At 43.5% G+C, this 20,451-nt stretch overlaps 1 protein-coding gene across 3 annotated transcripts in view; it reads left to right on the forward strand.

Annotated features, from left to right (window-relative positions):
• Window positions 1–952: 952 nt before the first annotated feature.
• LOC110989500 (neuropeptide S receptor-like) overlaps window positions 953–20,451 on the forward strand; it is a 40,783-nt gene continuing 21,284 nt past the window's right edge. For 2 of the 3 annotated variants that reach the window (XM_087136479.1, XM_087136480.1), the window contains exon 1: window positions 953–1,258. The gene's annotated coding sequence lies outside the window, so the exon portion shown is untranslated. The remainder of the gene's footprint in view (window positions 1,259–20,451) is intronic. The other variant, XM_022253932.2, reaches the window with a different exon arrangement.

The raw sequence follows: 20,451 nt of genomic DNA on the forward strand, positions 1-20,451 counted from the left end.
AGTTAGGCCTATTCAAAAAGTAACTAAGGAAATACTTGGTTCAAAGATAGTTATGGGACTAAACTCTCCGTGAAATGTTTCCGTCTGAAAAGCTGTCATTTCACCTGGAAACAGTGACGGAAGGTCTCTTCCAACAATTGCTATTAGAAGCGCGCGCAAGGTTACTATAATTGTCGACGTAGCTTCAATCAACTCAACGTGGGAACGTGTCCCAGGTGCTGAATTCACAATCACAGGCGCAATTCAAAACAAGACTCGGCAACTTTGGATCTGAAATCAAAATACTAGAATTTTGTTTTTCTTTGTAGTCACTAAACTAAAACTTTGTAGGGATTGTTCTTGGGCACCTTCTTCAAGTATAAATTTTGTTGCCTCAAAGAAACATAGGTCCTAATTATGCACAAAAGACAAAAGCTGAACTTTATAACGTCAAACAGACAATGCACATGAAGGGACACTCTAGTGCAAAAGTCTAGAACCTGTAAGCTAATCTGGTTACCAACACCAGAATTCACAGTGTTCTTGTAGTGGTACCAAGATGGCGCAAACGGCGGCACGTTCGCCTTGGAATTCCTCTCCAAAATTAAACATAACCTGCCAAGCACACGTGGACCCCGAGCGTAAGAAAGTGCTCACAGTTTGCGTGATTCCACCGCAGTGTATTATTCTGAGTGTATTAGTCAATGTCCAACGTATAAGCTCGAGAGATGAAGTGTTTGTATACGCCTTAACATTAGCGCCCGTCAGTGTTATGTGTACAGTGCTGTATGGCCTTGGTTGATTGAAACGTGTCTGCCACTCCATGTTTGTAGATACTGGTGGATCGCTAGTGACGTATTCAGCGATCGCCTGCCCGTCAAAGGTGGGACATGCTTTAAAAATAAAAAAAGATGATTGGATACATCGCTTGCTGGCCCGGTGCTTATTAACTTTCGCCAACACAGTGCATTGTTATTTCACAACTGCCTCGCAGAATGTCTACCCGTGGTCCTCGCTATTCAACTATTTCACCTGTCTCCGTATCACAAATAGGTGTCAAAACGAAAACCAGGATCCCGAGCTGCGGCTTGTGTACACTAGCGTCTGTGAACGAGGGCGCTTGCTCCGCGGAGGGTCACTGACATCACTTTACGCGTTGACCACACTCACTGTCAGGTCTATATGGTCAGACTCAGTTAGCATCCTTCTGCCTCTGAGAACATCTCGGCGGGAACTGCAGCACCACCACCACCACGCTTAGTAACTGTCGACAAAGATCGTGAGTACTGTTTTCCATCCTTCAAAAATTGCTGGCTGTAGGCAGAACATTATTATTTTACTCTCATTTTTAAAGCGAGGGTGAAACTTTTGGCTCGTTGGTTGTGAATAAAAGATGCAAAGGATTCTGTGCCGTACATCATTGTACATGACCGCATACCATAAGCGGAGTGGAATGAACAGATGCGCACCTATGGCGTAAGGGCTGGATTTCATTCGAATTGTTTTTGTGGCTATACCCCCTCACAAATAGAAGGGCAAATAAATGAAATACTGGATATGTTGCGAGGATTAGAAGATTGCTCTAAATTAGAAGAAAACACATACCTTGGAATCAATTTCGAGAAGTTGGCAATTAGTTGTAGCATAAAATGCACAGAGCTAACTAAATGAAAGACTAACAGGAGTTCTAGTTTTTGAACATGCTTTCTGAAAAATACGCACCGTCGAGAAAAAAAGGGAATTCAACTGCTTTGAATGTGTTGTACGTGATATTCCCTCATACCAAATTTTTGTTCGATTCATTTGTCTTTGGGTATTTGGTGGGGAACGATATGCACCTTTCTTCAAAGGGCCCTTGGAAATTTTAGGAAGTAATGAAATGACACAGCAAGAGTCGGATAGAAAAACGAGTCATGAATCTGCGACAGCCTGCTTTCGAGCGGGTATTTTGTCACAATTTAGAAACGAATATTCAACCCATTGTTGGTTTGGCTGAAATAAATGAGGAGGCTTTAAGTGCAGTGTAGAAGCGGTGAAATTAGTTTCTCGATAGTCAGGTCCTTATTTTAGATTTGAAAAGATGATTTCACCAAGAATGAATCAGGTCTCACGCCGCAGAACGCGCTCGATCGTTCATTCGCGTCGGGCGGGTTCCATACCGAAAAATGTTTATTAAATACGGGCGGCACTGCACATTGGACTGGATGGCCGACATCCCCGATTTGCCAGCCTGCGTATAAGTGGAAGGACCGAGAGAATGTTCGCTGGCGAACCGGTAAAGGAAAGTATTATTTTAATCAAGCGGTGCTTCCCACTTGAAGGAGCCGTGGCCTCGCCGGGCTGCCAGCGATTAAACGCGATGCTGCCGATATAAATCCCAGCTTGCGGCGATATCTTCTGCTGTATGTAACGGGCCATGAACTCAAGGCAAGCGGTAGGCATCATCGCAGGCAATTTAGGCTTTTGTCTTATATAGTATCTTGTTCACAAGGTGCTAGCTTATAAGCATGCTAAGCATATAACTTTGTTAGCTCAAGCGCAATGTGCGTTATTCTTTCTCATAAGATGCAGAAGGGCATTATCGGAATGGAAAACTTACATGATTTCAATTTGAGCAGGGCCTTGCGAGGTCTTCGGGAATCAAACAACTTTATTTCAACTCCCAAACTTCGGTGGGTGAATGAAATATTAACTTTCTTTCAAATTTGATTCCCTGTTCTTATACCAAACGACGATTTTTGTTTTCTATTTGAATCTAAAGACATTGCTAAAAATGGAACGAGAACTACATTTTCACCCAAACTGTGACCTGTGAATGTGATGGACTTGCAATATACCGGGTACAGTATTTTGCACACAGATTTTCTCTAGAACAGGCTCCACAGAGAATGGTCTGTTAGTTCTTCTTTCCCTACCCCATTCATAAATTTTATCTGTCAAGTTCAGCCTTTCTATTCAAGTCTGGAAAATCACGAGAACTTGAAAATGTCCCCTACTTTATAAAGGTTTCATTGAGTCGTATCCGAAACTGCTTATAGGGTACGTCATTCCCCTTTTGACTGGGCAAATAATTAGTATTCATGTTGAGAGGAATAAAATAATTGGGTAAATCGACCCATCCTAAAACCTACTTCCAGAACATTGCCTTTTACAAACAGTCGCCACAGGGACATGCATGAGCCGCCTCATTACATGAAATCAAAGACAAATGAAGTGAGCCGAGACCGGGCGTCCGTGGTTGGGCTTAATCATATCGTTCGATGGAGGATTACCGAAGAATCCACTTGAAGGACACGACATTCTACCGAGCAGGTTACCCGTGCGTCCTAATCAGTGCTTGAATCAGGTACTCTCTTGTCACTGGATGACATCTTTGATTGTGTTGTGCCCGTCTGACTATAGCGGAGGTAGCAAGCCTCGTGTACCGGATTTATTCATCAAAGGCGATGGCTTTCCCTCGAATGTGACGGACTTTTTTTACGTGGCACGGATGAACGCACGTCCCCCGCTGAATCGTATTATAGCACGGATGATGATCTTTTTAGTTCCAAATTTGTCGACCTCCAACTGCCCTGTGGATTAAGGCGATTTTCCCCCTGTCTGTCTTAAGACTGTCACTGCCGTTGCGGGGGGGAGATAGATAACGATCTTCAAGGTGGGCAGAAAAACGAGAGTAGTTTACGAACTAAGTACTATAGGAGCAGGACAAGGCTGAGGTGTCTGGATTTGATTGACAGGGGCTTGGAAAGTCAGCAAGGTCTCGGAGATGGGCAACCTGCTTGAAAAACAACTTTCCCTTATAAATAGTCTGACTTTACCTGTACAGGTGAGCTTTGCCGAAACATGACTTGTGAAGCCCAGCAGAGGGTCCCCCTTTTCGGCTTACAGGTCCATTTGTCTAGGCCTAAACAATACTTTAAAATTATCTCGATGGATCCACATTGTCAGCCTCACAGGAATGTCATTTCTGTTGTTTGTGGAGCCCGTCTTGCACCCCGATGCAATTACGGTACTTTTTTTTGGGGGGGGGGTAAAACTGGCAAAAGAGCTCCGTCAAAACAGTGGACCAACTGTCTGAATTCATATCAATGGTTTCAACGGATTGACGGAGTCCTTGAGATTAACACTTCATTGGGCCACCATAGCCAGTGTATTTTGCAAGTGCCATACAGACAGGCTTTTTAAAGAAGCCTTATGGGGCCTTATAAGACCGAGATAATGCAGTTTAGTAGGGCTTGAAGCTTTTCTTATTAAATTACAGCGTCCCAGCTGCACAGTGCTCTGCCGTCCAGCGTCTGTATCTTCAGGGTCGAGTTTCTTCCTCTCTTTTCAAATGTACACATACACTCATACTGTTTGAAACGCTGGGCCATGTTGGAGTCGCCTTACAACATTCAACCAAAGGCAGAAGAAACCATTTGCCTCTCTCCCTCTTTTGGACATTAATGCCTGATTTAGAGTAAACCGTTAGGCCTGTACTTAGCAGTTTGCTTGCGTCATCATCAACTGCTTTGCTAGGACATTCTTGTGTAATTTCATCTCTTAGAACCATCAACTCCGAAATGCTCTCCCTGCACTTTGGTCTTTGTGGTGGTAACATTAAAAATTGAAATTTGTGGGTGCTTAATTGGGTCGTGCTCTTCGGGGGAAAAAGACAAATCGCTGCTCTAAATCTAAGACGAATGGAGTTAACCAGATTTGGAAGGCATTGGCCGTGCTGGGACCTGAGTCCGATTGCCCGCGGTTAAGATTACTCTGATGTCGAGGAAAAACAAGCCTATCGCCAGAAAGGCGGGAAATACGAACCACAAGTCAGTCGTGATTGTTTCCGCTTGGGCTCTGTGTTTTTTTTTATGAAGTCATCTGCGCGTGAGGCACGAACATATTTATCAGATTCTGTGTTCTCTCGAGCCACGGACAGACGGGAAGTAAAGCCTCAACCTTGCCGTGAAGTATTTTTGATCGAATCTCATCGATCCGTATTGTGATTTAAAGCTATTTGAAAGACGGAAATCGGCAACAAAACTAAGAGATTAAAAACTTTGAACTAATCAGATTCTCGGGGAGCAACACCATTTGGTTGCATTTGGTTTACATGTCTCGACAGCACATACAACTTTATTGCATTGTTACTTATGACGCAGTTATTAGTCATTGTTTACGGTGTTTGACAACCGTTGATTCGACTGCTATCCTTAAAAGTTAAAACATTATTATAATGAATCTGTAAGTTGACAGCATCGATGAAAATATTTTGTATTGGCACAATTTAGTGGAAACACCGAAGATATCAGAGAAGCGCGGATTGCAAAATGATACGGGGGGGTGGGGAGGCTGTATATGAAGAAAGTGTTTAACAATACCGCACCACCTTGATCAATCTTATTTGAAACAAGCTGGCTGTGTTGCGGAGGACATCGCCCACAATTTTGAAGGGCGCACGCCTGGCAGCCAGCTAGGACTCTTAAAGTGAGTGGAATGTGATAGTACCACACCATCTTCTTGCTTGTGGAGGGCCTATGCTGCCTCATGCACCATGCATCATGTGAGACAACGAACCCGCGAATTGAACGCGTAAAGGCGACAGTAGTATCCAACAGTACGTTTCCTTGTTAGTTAGCGAGCACGTGCACATGCTCGTGATTATTAAAGGTGTGTTCGCAGTTGATGGTGTTACCTTACTACTTTCAACGTCGCTGTCTAATCTAAAACGACGGGTAATTAACAGCATTGCGTCTGTCTTGTGGCATGTTGTCTGCTATCGCCTTAACGGTGCCAAGGGCAATGGCCGACCGAGGTCTCCGTGGTGGAGTGAGGAACGGTTTGAAACATCTTCAAGTGTATAAATCTGTCGTTCTTGGGGTGAAGTTACCTTCGTGTGGGATTAGCAGTAAGTTTTACTCCACTCGTGTCATGAATCTTGTCTGGTATGCATTAAACATGGTTACTGATGAGCTTAAAAACGCTTTTAGCTGCTAGTAGGTACTTGTGTTATTCCGATATTTTTTAGATATTTGTGTACGAGATGACATAGTGAACAGAACTCGTGTCCTGTGTCACACGGCAGGCATCACTTCAGAACATATCACTATACCAAAAAAGGATCCATGCAAATAAGTTTTTTTTTTCTGAGACTCGCATACTGTGCATCTGTATTCAACTGTTCTTGGAGTCAAGCGTAGTGAAAAGTGCACTTTTGTGTCTCATTTTCCGGGCAAGTGAGGTCGCTGTTGCCTTGATGTAAATCAAGGAAAACACTGCTCGGTACATGTTTTAATGTTCAAGTTTTGAACCCCAAAGTTGCTTTTGAAAACATTTCTACGAAAAGGTTGCTGGCCGGCTTCTTACCGTATACTTACACAATAAATTGCCAACAAAGTGAAAATTTTCTAAAGAAACTTTCAGGCATATTCCGTGCAAAAATCAATGCAACATCTCAGGTTTAGTGCCTGGGATGTTATCACAGTTTTGTTCCTGAATATGCACATTCTCACTAGCACCAAACAAAAACCGAAACGGTTCTGAAATAGTTATACAGCAAGGATTTGAAAAATAAGGTTAATTGAAAGTCAAAGGCGCAAGTTCAAGAAATGTACTCTCAAGAAATGTACTCAAATAATTCAATTACTTGATCCCATTCAACCTGTGAACATAATTTTCGCATTCACCCATAAGGTATCTTATGGTGAATACAAGGTACATAGTGTTCAACTTTTGGATTATTTCAACAGTAACCATGAATTTATGTTTGAATATTCATGGTTTGTGGCCACTGGCGTATCCAGCCGGGGGGATGGTAAAGTTGGCCACCCACATGTTGTCATTTTTTTAAATTTATTTTATGAAACAGAAATCACCAGCATGTATAGAATCAGTAGGGGGGTAATGGGGATTCTTTTGCTGATGAGAAATTTCCCAGTTGGACAGTTTATTTTTTAGAAAGCAATCCATTTTGCACCCTCCACCACTCAAGACCCATGTACACCGAAGTCTGCTTATGGCCTTGTATTTTTTGTCATAGTTGGAAAAAATGCTCAAAGTGGATCTTGAGGATGTCAGTTGAGTACTCTCGATTCTTGTCGTGTACTTGAACTGCGTAAACTCTCATGTGCAAACCAAGCAAAGATTCACTCAACCGCGTAGGTAAAGGGCGACCCCAGTGGTTCATCAGAAGGAAATCGTGAGAGCCTCGCCATGAGAAGGGACAAATCCAGGGCGGGGTGTGAATACATAATAGTTTCAACCTACCGAAAGTCATCACTGGATGCAATAAATACTGTAGCATTTCCATGAAAACTTCCGATTGCCTTCTTCCTTTGCCTTTCGTTTCTTTTCTTTCTTCGTTCCTTCGTTTCCTTTTGCTCTCTGGTCAGGTTTTTTTGGGGTATGCTCCTCGCGCCCATGCAACGTCCATGAGGGTCCTACATGTATGGACAGTATTACATTAAGTGTAATTACCTCAGTTGACCCTTCTCACGGGAGAAGAAAGATACGCGTCTTCAATAAACCAAACTTTAGGAGAAGCGTAAGCTACCAGATACACCGAAGAGAGAAAGACTCGAAGTCAATCATTACCACATTAATATTGACTCCTGCTGACCTCTGAATCTTGAGAAATATTTGCATTTGCATTACCTTTGTATTCGCCACGGTAAGATGGCCGCCGGTGTATCTAGCTTTTGGTGCCAGGGGGCAAATTCAAAATCGATTGCGGCTTCGGACACATTCAACATTATGTTGGGAAGAATAGAAAATATCAAAAGCCCTACTCAAGGTCTCAACATCCTTGCTTTTATTTCATGGTGTTGTTTTTACGGTTTTGGTGCTAATAAATAAATATACCGAGTACTTTCTTTCCCACTTAGCTTTGAAGGTTTTTTTTAATGTCGGGGGTGGGCAAGTTCTCCCCCCCACTGGATACGCCACTGCCGCCGCTGGTAACGTCCGCGACTTGCATTGCAGTGAAGAAATAGGTAGCACAGCCTACAAGCGACGCATGTTGACATTTATTTGGTATTGTTCAAATACACGCAGACGGAAATTATTTTTCATGATGGAGAGAAAACTCTTCGGTTTGTAAGTCTGGAACTGTTATCCTGCCTCTGATGTCTGCTCATTTGGTTTTTAAATGAAACCAGACGCCTTGGTTTTCGGATACGAGGCGTAATCTGTGTATCCTATTCCTGGGAGACTGGTAGTGTTTGCCTGTCCACTCGGTGGGCATGTGAAGAACCCTTGAACGCGTGGCGAGGAATTTGCCTCGGATTCGTAATCACGAGACTGTAATCACATTGATTGGATAAAATACGGCAAGTTGTGGGGCCTGAATAACTGTCCCTGACGCCTCGTGGACTCTACCAGAGACGCAGTGCCGAAATGGTATAACTTTAAAGAACAGTTCACTTACAAAAAATGATGATTATTCCCCACAATTTAATAATCACATCTTACTTTCAAATAACCAAATTCAAATGCGAATGCATTTTTGATGGGTAGCACTGCAGTTACATGCGGAGCGAAACAGAACACCACGAGAACACCAATAAGGCCATGTTGAAGAGTGTTTCTGAGTGGAGTTAGAACGGAGGAGGAACATGTAATTCTCCAAGTCTGTTTTTCTCCAACGTCTCTCAAGTGAGGGATTCGATTGCTCCCAGCGATGTTGCAAGGCAGCGTGTTTGGGAAATAAAGAAAGTAAAGGCAGAAGGGTTTCCAAAGGCTAACAGCTGGATAGGAGATCCCTCCTAGGTGTGACGCCACAAGACGCCGGGGAGAAAACTTCCTTCGAAGGTATAACGCGATGCAGTCGATCCGCATCTGAGTATTAAATTCCCCAACCGCGGAGGATATCTCACTCGTACAGAACCACGGGAATTAATTCGTTATCGAACGAAAGCGGGGTGTAAGAGTATTCTATCAAGTAATATTTTATCAGGTGATTTACCACTGAATTCACGAAATAACAATTTTTTTTAAGAGAAATGTGTTTCAAAACTCCGGAAGGGAAGACCATATTAGTTGGGTATTTCTTTTCCTTTTCCTCCGTTTAAAAAAAAAGTCCTCCGAATTCTGTTATGGTCAAATACGTCGCATGGGTGAATGAAAAGGGGTGGTACGGTGAGTTTGCATTCTACACTTTTCTTCTGTTCAAAATTTCGGGCCAGCTGTAAAGGATTATTTTTCCCGACAAAAATCACCTGAAAGTTTACAATAAGCTGCGTTGGAGCTTTAAGAAACATATTCACAGCGTTCGACGGACCTGTCATCCCAATATGTGCTCTTAATTTAACCGCAGTTGCGAGGTAAGATGGCGCGGTCGACTTGAAACTGACATTTAACAAACAAGTCAGTGAGTGAAGCAGCGACCATTTGCCACAAACCATACGGAAGGAGACGGAGTAATGTCATTAGGCCGTTAGGAATCCTCAGATGAACTGGTCTATATCAAGTTATCGCGTCGTCACTCTGTTGGGTGGACTACCCGATTATCGACGAAGCCGCAATGTGCGCGTGGATCCCTGTCATGGACCAAAAATGCTGTACTATTGAATTAAATAATGGAGTCAGAGAGGGGGGGGGAAAGGCAACGGCCGGAGGTATTTCTTTTGTGTCGCTGTTTTGAAAGTCTTGAAGGCCTAAATAGAAAGCAGCTGTAATGGAGATTTCGTCGGGTGATTGTGATATCCCTTTGTGTTGAAAGAGAGGATTCAAAAAGACCACAAATCCTCCTTTGTATCCGTTGTGTGGAGATTATGTAAAGTAGAATGCTGGGGGAAAATAAAGTGAATTTTAAAAACTTGGTATAGGTATAGAGGGATTTCACATTAGCGCCTTCTGCGCATATCCGCATCGAAACCGAGGCTCTCGACAAAGTACATGCAGTATCCAGTTCGTAAGTGTGACGCCACTTCAGTTTAAACCACGACCACTGCACACGCAGTTATACGACCACCGCAGGTACGTTAGTTCGCGGTAAATTGTCGTCATTTTTTTCTTTTTATTTTACATGTGGAGTCATCCTGAAAGACTCATACACAAAAACTTGCAGCCTGAAAAGCCTGAATCTAACATACCTTTATGTATTTTGTGTCTTGATTCCTCACTTTCAATCGTCTGATCGTATGAAGAATTGAAGCTGACACATGCAGCTTCGTTTTCAAACGCGGAAGTACGCAGATCGACGCTAAAAGCGTCGTATTGGGATTCCTCCATAGGTCTCATTTTATCTGGCGTGCTCGGATTTCCAGAAGAACGTGCTGGATAATGAACATGTTGTCACGACGTGCTCACTTATCCGCCGTGCTGATTTTTCCAGTTGCGTACATACGTACGCTGTGGTCCCACATTTGGGGCTCGCAGTGGTTAGCTTAGGCGTACGAAGAAATGCAGATGAGACTGGGAGATCGGGGGTGGTGCAATCATTATAGATGTACATGTTCATGTATGTCAAGCCCATAGAATTAGATATAATATCCAACTCTATGATCAAGCCATGAATGGACTTTGGAGAGGTAGCCTCGGTCCGTACATGTACATACGCAACCTCGTTCTCATTGGTACGATCTTGCAGCTCCATACGCTGTATCCCAACATGCCTTGAGCGATCTTAATTCGAACGTGCACGCAGCCTATGTAGTCGAGGTTGTTAGGAACTCAGTACACCCATTAAAGTGAACAAGACAGGACTTTACTGCGCATACGTTCGGGTGCTGGTTCGGGTCGCTCGGCAGTGTTCGGTTAATCCCGGATATCCGAGCACGCCGGGTAAATGAGACCGTTACATCGGAAGTCAGAGAGCAGATTTCTTTAAGGCGATGAAAGGATGATTATTTCTGGCGGGAGGACCCATTTTTAAACCCTGCTACCTCTTCAAACGCTCACTTCATTATTTCGTTAGTACCTTCGATCGACTGGCAAATATTTTCCACACTGCAGTCGTCGCTATTAATTAGTCCCAATGCTCCAATTAGCCTCTAATTACTTGCACCTACTGGAATTTATTTTAGGCAAGATGAAACTAAGTCGGCAGCTGTGTCCGTCAGTCGGTGATGAAGGAAGGAAAGTGAGCTGCCGAAGGCTCAATTACAATGCAGTATCCGGTCGGAGTGGACAGCATAAATTCCGGAGATATAGATATTAAGCAGAGGCAACGGATAATTTACCACATGCCGTCCATGGTCATTCCGCTCATTAGTTTTTTTGCATACACCATCTCATTAAAGGGCCAGGCATTATTTTAAATGCAGTTCTTGTAAATATTTTGTTGCGTTCCATTTCACCGGATATCCAAGTTTTGCCTTAGAGTACATTGGTCATTTCCATGTTTATGCGAATGTACATATAAATGAGCAAAAATATGATGTCATTTAATGCAGCAGGTTTGTAGTTGCTTTCACATTTACACTTAAGTGTGCCAGCATTTTGGATATTTTGCTGAGAAAGAATATGTTATTTCAAAGGGAGTATATCAAAATATCATTAATGCAAAGGGCGTTAACAATGCAAAACGCTTTTATCTTTCTTAAAAGTGCTGTAAAAGTTAATATATGTTCCAAATGTACCCTTTGTTTTATGTTCTGTCGCATGTATCTAATTTTGCAGCATGAAAAGAACATCAGCGAAGGTATTTTTTATTACAAAATATCAAACTGTTACCAGCTGATACCATATTTCTTGGAAAGGTGTCATTTTTCGTATTGTTAATGAAATGACAACTGAATATAACGATAAACTGAGCATGCTTTTCAACAGTGATACAACCGTGCTGTGCAATCTAACCTCAAAGTTCGAATTAAGCTGCTAAATGTAAGAAAATTCCCGGGGAAGCATTAAAGGCGGAAGTTCAACCCAAGTTCCAAGCGATAACTTACACTTGCACCATTCCCTGTCTGACTGGACCACCATGTCCGTTTGTAAGGTCGTTCACATTATGTGTGAAAATGTTTTTAAAGTAAACTCTCACCGGCTGGAGCTGATTCGAGCCCAATACTAAGGACAGAAGATCCCCTGCCGTCATGCCTGCCGAACCTTGAAGCACACCAGATGTAAATCTACAGGGCCTGGGAGAGGAGATGTGTGAGAATGTCAAGTCACATGTACAGTGCAGAATGTGACACGTCAAGTTACATCCACTGCACTGTGGGCCTGCCGTGTGCAGTCCATACTACAATGACGACTTAGTGGACAGCATCGTGGGTAAGCTTAAGCAGTCTACAGAGTAATACAGCTATGTCCGAAATCAGTTTGCAAGATATGTCTGCCAACTTCAGAAAAGAATCGAACGAAGGAAGTTCCACTGAAACTTTGGCGCGGTATCCTTTAGCCAGAGGGTGGTAACTACACTCTTACAGCTCTAGGCGTCCTAATGGACAACCATACACATTTGAAAGGTTGGTTACATGTTTAACTATCTCACACCGTTTCATCCATTGAAGGCAGTGGATCCACCACTGTCATTCCTATATTGCTTCGAAGAACACTAGATTTAAGCCCGGGGAAGGGGGGACTAGTGAGAATGTAGAGTTAGTTTCTTGGCAGAATGTGATATGCCAAGCTATTCCACTGCACTGTGGGCGAAACACACGAGATCAAAAACAACTATGAAAGCATTACCTGAGCATAACCCCCCTCAGGCGAACACAAGCTTCTTTTCAGCCTTCAGGTAGCAATTGCAATAGCAAACGGTACAGGACATACGGTTGCTCTTGAGCCATCGAATTCCTGAATTCCTTGGGCCGTTCATGCTGGCGTCCTCGTTCGTACATCCTCACTTGTAGGTAGCTGGTATTCATTTCAAACATTAGGGGGAGGAGCTAGAAACGATGGGAGTGGACTAGCCCAGTCATGACCACCTGACCTTTCGATCGATTTTTTTTCTTTGTTTCTTTGTGAACTCTGTAATATAAAACACTGTCGTTAAAACAAGAACGGGTGCGTGTATCTGTTACATGGCCCATCAAACCCGTACAATATTCACTCGAACACCATCGTTGAAGTACTATAAAGCTTGCTCCCTGGTTTTAAATTTAAACAATAATTCCATCAAAGATGCCCATTACTCCTATAGTGCGAAATGCACATTGTGGCAAAGTCTCCTGCCTATAAGAACACTCAACTCCTAAGCCCACAAAGTTTGGTACACCTATGGGCTTAATTGACCAGTCGGCCATCTTTAATCTAAAGCGAGGTGATCCCCGCCATTTTTTTCTTAAAATCTGATTAACACGAGTGCACGAATGACTACGATGCAAAAGGAGTGTATTGTATCTTACAATTTTTTTGCTCGGATAGATTTTGCCAGATTATGGATAAAGAGTCAGGTTAAACTTCTGACCGAATTTTTCCCAAGTAAGGCTACGCCTGTAATAATTATTACAGGAAAGCAGTTAAGCACATTCCCATTATAGAGTGTTCAAGAAATAAAGTGGATTCGGTTATGAACCAGGATGCCCCTTCGTTAATATGACCTCGGAGTGGATACGCCTTCATGGTACATCGAAGCGGTCACAGCACACACTCAACTACAGACCAAGGGTGGTTGGTCTAACCATTTTACTTAATTCCGGTCTTTCCAGACTCTACACTAGCCTGGACACATGTGGGCATGGCAGACTTGTAACAGTATTAAAAATATCCTTGACCGTAAGAGAACTGACAGACAGCTGGGGAGAGTTTTCCAGAAATGCCTCTAATCACTCATCATTTTTTAATCCTATCATCAGATTAGGACGTCCATGTGTTCTCATCAACTTAGCACATCGGGCTGATATCATCAAGGGCGTAGATCAGGACATTGCACGAGTTTGACATGTTTTTTGATCTCGGAAGATTCTTTGCCGTGACCTGGAAGAGCATCTGCTGGTCTCTTTGGGCGTATCGGCATTTTGATGCACCAACAATCCTCCCGATTATCAACCGCAAAATACCAGCTGCTCGTGCTGAGAGGGTGAATTAAACCACAGTCAGGCTGGCCTAATGGCGAATAGATCGAGACGAGTATTACACTGAGATAGACTATGAAAAGTGTGCTTTCGCTTCGTATTATTTCATCCGGTCTTAAGCCCTCCAGGTTTATTGTAAACCATACACAATCTCCTCGGATGTAGGCCATTTGGCATGGTTTGGGTTAACTGTTGCAATAAAAAAAGTCATTGGTGGTCCTCAGAAAAAATCGATTTCTACACGCCACGTATGGACAAAACCTTAGTAAGATAACTAATGATCGGAAGGGTGCGTATCGTAAGTCCGACACCTAATAGGTGCGACACCTCAAAAGTCCGAATTTTCGGAGTCATGAATCGTCGGAATAATGAGGCGTCGGACTTACGAGCTGACCCCGATCGGAAGGTTGGATGAAGCAAAACTTAAAAGTTAGTGGTAGTATCATCTAGTAAATCTCTTTTGGGAATGAGCGGGATTCTCAGATCAGTCAGATTTTTCGACGTTTCGCACAATAAACGTTGTCTTTTAAAAATGATTAGAACTATAATTATTCACTATACTCAACTTGTTGGGGCATTATTTTAGGGACTGTGGAGTCTCGACGAGTGATCGGTAAAGTGTGGAGACGTGGTGGCTGCTGGAGCTTGTAGGGACTGCTGGGTAGTCAGTGAACCATATCAGTGCAGCGAAGGGTGGCGGAGAGGGTGTCAAGGATCTGGAAAGACTCGTAGGCTGGCTGGGGCGGAGCTTAGTGGTCCCGGGGGAATAGACGGCCCATATTGGGACCGATCGAATGAGGATGGGGCACCAGATGTCGCTGAAGCAGAAACCGATGTCTTCGGGCAAGATGTCGCGCTTGGTGATATTGATGATTTCTGATGTGGCAGACAAACTAGTGATCGATGCTTGGGCTGAGTTGTGTCTCGTGGTGCTCCCGCGTCGCACGATGAACGGGGCATGCAGTCAAGGCGCTCCACCGTGTTCTATCCTGATACCACTCCATCGTCTGTTGACGGTCCCTCTCCATTGTCTGCCACCAGTTCATTTTCAGCTCGTCTCTCTTTCTCTGACCTGTTAATAGTAATTTGCAGACCTTGCCCGGGGACCTTTTATGTCGCCCAGCCAGCTGAGGCGTCGCTTGTGTATGATAGTTGACACACTGGTACCTGATTGGATCTTCTTGCAACTTCGTTGACAGGAAGTCACTCCAGGGGAAGCCAAGAATCTTACGAAGGCGTCTTGTGTCAAAAGCGTCCAACTTTTCCTCTTGGCTTTATCTGAAGTTGCCATGCGTCACGGCTTTAGAGAAGCATGAACAGCACATTCGTGTTGTAGAATCTCAACTTTCAGTTGTGTCCGGTTTCAGTTCATGCGATCTGGTGGTCTTTGGTGTGACAGTGCTTTACGATGGCAGTGCTTTTATGATGGGCGTTCGTCGAAATCTTCCTGTCTGCCACGGGCTCTGTGTTCGATGGATCTGGTGGGGATGTCCCTACTAACGCCGCTTGTGTAGCTGTACTCACGTTGGGAAAAACAGTGATGTCATACACATAAGGGTCTGCACTTGCAATTTGCCGGTGGAGTATGCAGGCCTGTGCATGGTGAAGCATGGTCTTTGTATTTGGTCTTGATTTGGCTTGTAGCTGGTTCCTTGCAATGCTTCAGGGACGCGATGGAGATCCTAAAAGAGATGATCCTCCACATACCCCGAGACAGACAGAACACGCTGTCCGAAACATTAAGTATTTCCACAAGTTCTTTTCATTATACCATTCTCAGTGCTACAAGATATCTCTTTGTGATGCCACTGTGAGCTTTACCCTATCACTGATGATTGAATGACGGTGCTTCCAAACTAATTTTTTTTGGTAGTGATAACTTATAGTTCTGTTGAACAAACTATCCCCTCGAGCGTTTTCTTCATGTTTTGTGGTTTCACTATTATGTGCTCTCCGACCTTGTCCGCGTCTTTCTCAAAAGAATGTCCTTCAGAGATTGTGTGTTTTTGGGTTTTTGTGGGTTTTTATTCATCCGCAGACAGGTGCAACCCACAAAGTGGACGGTTAAAATGCAAGGCAGTCAACAAGAAAGTTCCCTGAAAGTTTGCCCACCTCAACCCCTGTCGTCTTCTGAGAAACTTTGTCTCTCACAGCCCGCAAGATAACGCTGGGTGTTTACTGAGACGGTGATAGGACGGCAGAGTCCATTGGAGGACGGAGCGTTTCTGATTTGCAGATTGCCGACTTGTTCTTGGGCCGGGCAAAGCTACTTGGGAATGTTTGTCAGAGCTTCCCCGCAGAGCGTCAAAGTGCGCGTAGGCGAGCGAAGAGCAAATAGACACAGGATTGTGTGGAAAGGTTGAAAGAATACGACACGTCCATAGCCTGGTCCAATGTCTGGTGTTTCATGGACAACATGCAACCAGTCGTATCAATTCAACTTAACCTATTAAGTATCGGTAGGTCACGGTAAAGTCCTACATACAAAAGCAGCAATTTACAGAACTTGCCTTGAAAAGATATTTCCTATTGGTTAGGGACAGGAAAAATAGTCCGCATTTAGCTGCTTCTTGTTATATTTGAAATACAACAAAGTGATGAAAATTAAGACATTAATTTTCAAATAGAGCTTAAACTCCATCAAAGCGAGGTTCAGAAGAGATGTCCCAACAGTTCGTGGATCGTAACGTTAAGGTTGAGACACCCTGAAGGACTATCAATCCTGTGTGTGCCAAATCATGATCCGTTGCCATGGTAACAGGCATGCTTCACTTGCCTGCTTTTCCATGACCTACAAACTAGGTCTCTTCTTATAAGGGGCTCTCGTCAACGAAGAGGCGCTTGAGCGAGGTCGCTCGGGTTTTATGTGCTAAATCACGGAACACGGGGACCAGTCCGTGATCGGATCTTAGCCAAAGTCTGCCCCGTGAAAAGTGCAGGTGTACAACTGTAGAGCAAGGTACAACCGTGTCTGTACAGAAATCAAGTCCATGTAGGATTGACTGGCATTCGCCTCCTTAAATTAATAGGTAGGCTGACATGTACACGCGCACTTTCCTGAATTGAAGAAAACGTAGAACTGAAAATCTGGAATTTTTTGTAGCCGTAGAAACGTACATGCGGCTGTAGAGCATATGTGCTTTTCGGTACTTACGCAATTCTACGCTGTCTTGTGAGCTTTCATGACCGCGTCGAAAATGGTGCCGATAGATTTGAGGGCGCCTGAAATCGTGGGTGACGCATGTGTTCCTGGTAGCCCTTCGGGGCACGCACTGCAAAATTTGAAGTGTTAAAAGATATAAAAATGCTGAATATTTCAATAATTTTTGCAATTTAAATCGGGAAATTTCAAGCTGGGCTACCTCTGCGCGTGCACACGACCGTGGCAATGAAGAAATAAAAAGCCGATATCGCGTATCTCTCTGCATATTGGTTTGGAAATTGTACCTCATGAGCCGGCTATCGTTTCGAGCAAATCCCACGTATCCCGCTTTTCATCTGTCGTAAATTGACACCGTCAGAATCTCTCAAAAAATCTTGTAAATGACATCTGTTCATGGCCATAGTGCTCATGGGCTTGATAATGCACTGAATTGCCTCAAGTACACCTCGAGAAATGGAGTCAAACTAAAAACCAACTTTCATGCATATCTATAAGTAACATTTTTAACCCAGAGAGTGATTCTCCGAAAACATTTATTTTTGAAACTCAATAGAGCGTTGAACCCGTTCATTCGTACGTTTGTTCAACAGAGTTGACAATCATAACTATTTTTAAAAAAAAAGCTACAATAATCTGAAACAGCGTAATCTGCATGTATCAGTTTTGAAAACGTGCCAGCGTACATTTTATCATGTAAACTTCAGCTTTTTTATCTCAACTTATCATGCTCCAATGCCGTTAGCGCTCGCCTACTCAGGCATTACGAGCAAAATCACTCCTCCAGCTCAACTCATTTTTGTGTGTTTCAGTCGACGTCCGGATTAAGTTTGCATGAGGGACTGTGATTTTCTGAAAGGCCAAAAGCTGAGCTGCATTATTATCACACAAAAATATTATTCTGTCGTAATGACTAAATTAAGGTTTGATACATGACGCGAATGTACAGGCAATGGAGCTAAATGCGTACGTAGGGTTCCGTGTTGCAATATGTTCTCATCACTGCGAGCTCTGAAATGTCCAATGACATGTGAAATTGTGTTGTCCATCGTTTTTAACAGTATTCCCTGAACATCCGACGAATGCCACAGTAAAATTTGGTGTTTTTTATGGTTTTTTGGGGGGGGGTTGAAGTTTAAAATGGTCAGATCTTTTGTTCGTTCGTCGCTTCTGTGTTTTGTTTGCTTTTGCACTTTAAATGTCAGTATTCAGAAGACACTGTACGAGTTCAGTGAACATATGAATATCAGTGTTTCAGGTCATTTGTAATACTTAATGTGCGCAGTGAAAGAATATGCATATTCCATCGCCATTGGAAATTGCTCAACGAGTCGCATAGAGTCTTTACCCACGAAGATGGTGTATCATTCTGCTAACAAAGAAAACCTTTCTACCTATGTCTGTAACATATTCTGTGCTAAAGCTTTCTCCTCCTATACAGTTTCATTAGAGCGATACATAATGCATTCAAGCAGAACATGTTGTGGACGGGTGTCACCCGAAATGTTGCTGGAGTGGGAGATGCATCGCAGCAAATTTGGAAATCAGCAACGACGGAGGGGGGGGGTTTAGAAAATTCATGATTTTCAGTCCCTCTCCTCCTCCCATTTCTTTGACTTTTTTTTTCTTTTCCCAGTTTTAATTTTTCAATTTCTTCGGGGGGGGGATAATGCACTCCCTTCGCGATGCCCATCGTGTGTGGATTGAAGAAAAGGAATGAGAGGCCATTTCGTTAATTGCTGAGTACGAGAAAAGAATATCCCATCACGAGGGACAAAAGTTCCTTGTGCTCCACAAACTCCTTTGACGTCACGAGAAGTCGCTCCGAACTCCGGATGTCTTTGACACGTACGTAAACAGCCAAATTTTGGGCCGGCTCGATCTTGTACGTGATGCAGACCGTCTCATCAAAGGTGATGGTGGGCGTAATCCAACCCTCTGACGAGATTTGTGTCCGTCCTCCCCTGACGTCCCATGGATATCGTCCTCCTGGCAAATAATAGAATGGCAAATACTCGTGGCAGGTGTCTCAGGAAGAACGGCCGTGGTGTGTGCTTTCGGCAAACGTTATCTTGACGTTTACTCCACGGCAGGAGAAGGTATGTGTACAGAGTTCGTCAAGTGCCGTCTTGAAATGTCATCGTGATACAGACTGAGGCTGCATCCGAATAGGTTGTCAAGAGCTAGGGCTAGGTCTTCACTCCATCGTGGAGAGGCGCAGACAATAGACCTCGCTTGAGCTCTGGAGGCGAGCATCGGAAGTACCTGTATGATGGATTTATTAAACTGTGGCACCAGTAGATTCGTGCTCAATTATTGAAGGCCGCCTCTCACCCATTTTGATTGAAAAATATTGGCACAGCCTTTGTATTTGTAAGGTAATGGCTGAGAGTTAACTGCGTACTACAGCAACATTCTTTGAAGGGCAGTGAACTGGTTGTCCCATTTCTGAACTCCATTTCACCCCCCTTCATGTGAAATTTGAAGTCCAATGGAATATTCAGATTATACTGACTTATACATTTCTCAACAGCGGTTGGGAAACTGTGCTCTGCAGTCGACTGTAGTGATCATTACGAAAACAAGACTTCAATTCAAAATAAAATTTGAACAAAAAGCTAATCCTGCAATGAAACATTAGCACTAATGAAGATAAGTGGACCCCTCTTTTGAAAACTGAGAGCTGAATTATGAATTGGTTTGGGGGAACGTTGTTCCGCGTCACTGGTGAGTTTATGCGTCCGCTCGTAAAGTTTAAGGTGCTCACATTGGTTGTGGACGAATGCACTAAAGGAACATTTATTGTGGACCCACGCTTACGCTGTGCGAAAGGCATGTTCGTTCTTTTGTTGCCTGTTTTGACTTTATTTATTTCTGTTTTCTTTTGTTCCTTGACCAAAGCGCAGAAAGGCAAGGAAGCCCCTTTCATGATGTTTAGATTTTTAGGATAAAAAACCCTAAATAACCCGTTATTCACATGTATGAACCCGTAGGATGCAATCGAAGCTTGCGTTGGTGATCAGTTTATGGTGTTTACTTCCATGTACCGGTACCTATTGAAGAACAACCTTTTTTCCCTCCCAAGTCTTTGACTCTTAGGAAGGGTTTGTTCGCGAGACTTGCCACCAATTCTCGCGCATCAAGAAACGGCCGAGGTCTAAATGACCTCGTACTCGCTCTTTTACCCTTGACGTCTTCGGAATATGTGATGTATTGCCCCTAGAAACCATGTCTTTCCTATCGGGGCCGTTCTTTACAGACAGCGTTCATTTCCTCTTAACTGAGTTTTCTGCGATCCCGTTGAGATATCAGGCATTTTCTGTACCGTCGGGTCCGGTAGGGATTGCTCTGACAAGTGCAAAATCAGCTCTG

The sequence above is a fragment of the Acanthaster planci genome, linkage group LG05 (assembly GCF_054643075.1).
Source record: "Acanthaster planci isolate LZ-2023a linkage group LG05, COTS_SCS, whole genome shotgun sequence".
In the NCBI taxonomy this organism is placed as follows: Eukaryota; Metazoa; Echinodermata; class Asteroidea; order Valvatida; family Acanthasteridae; genus Acanthaster; species Acanthaster planci.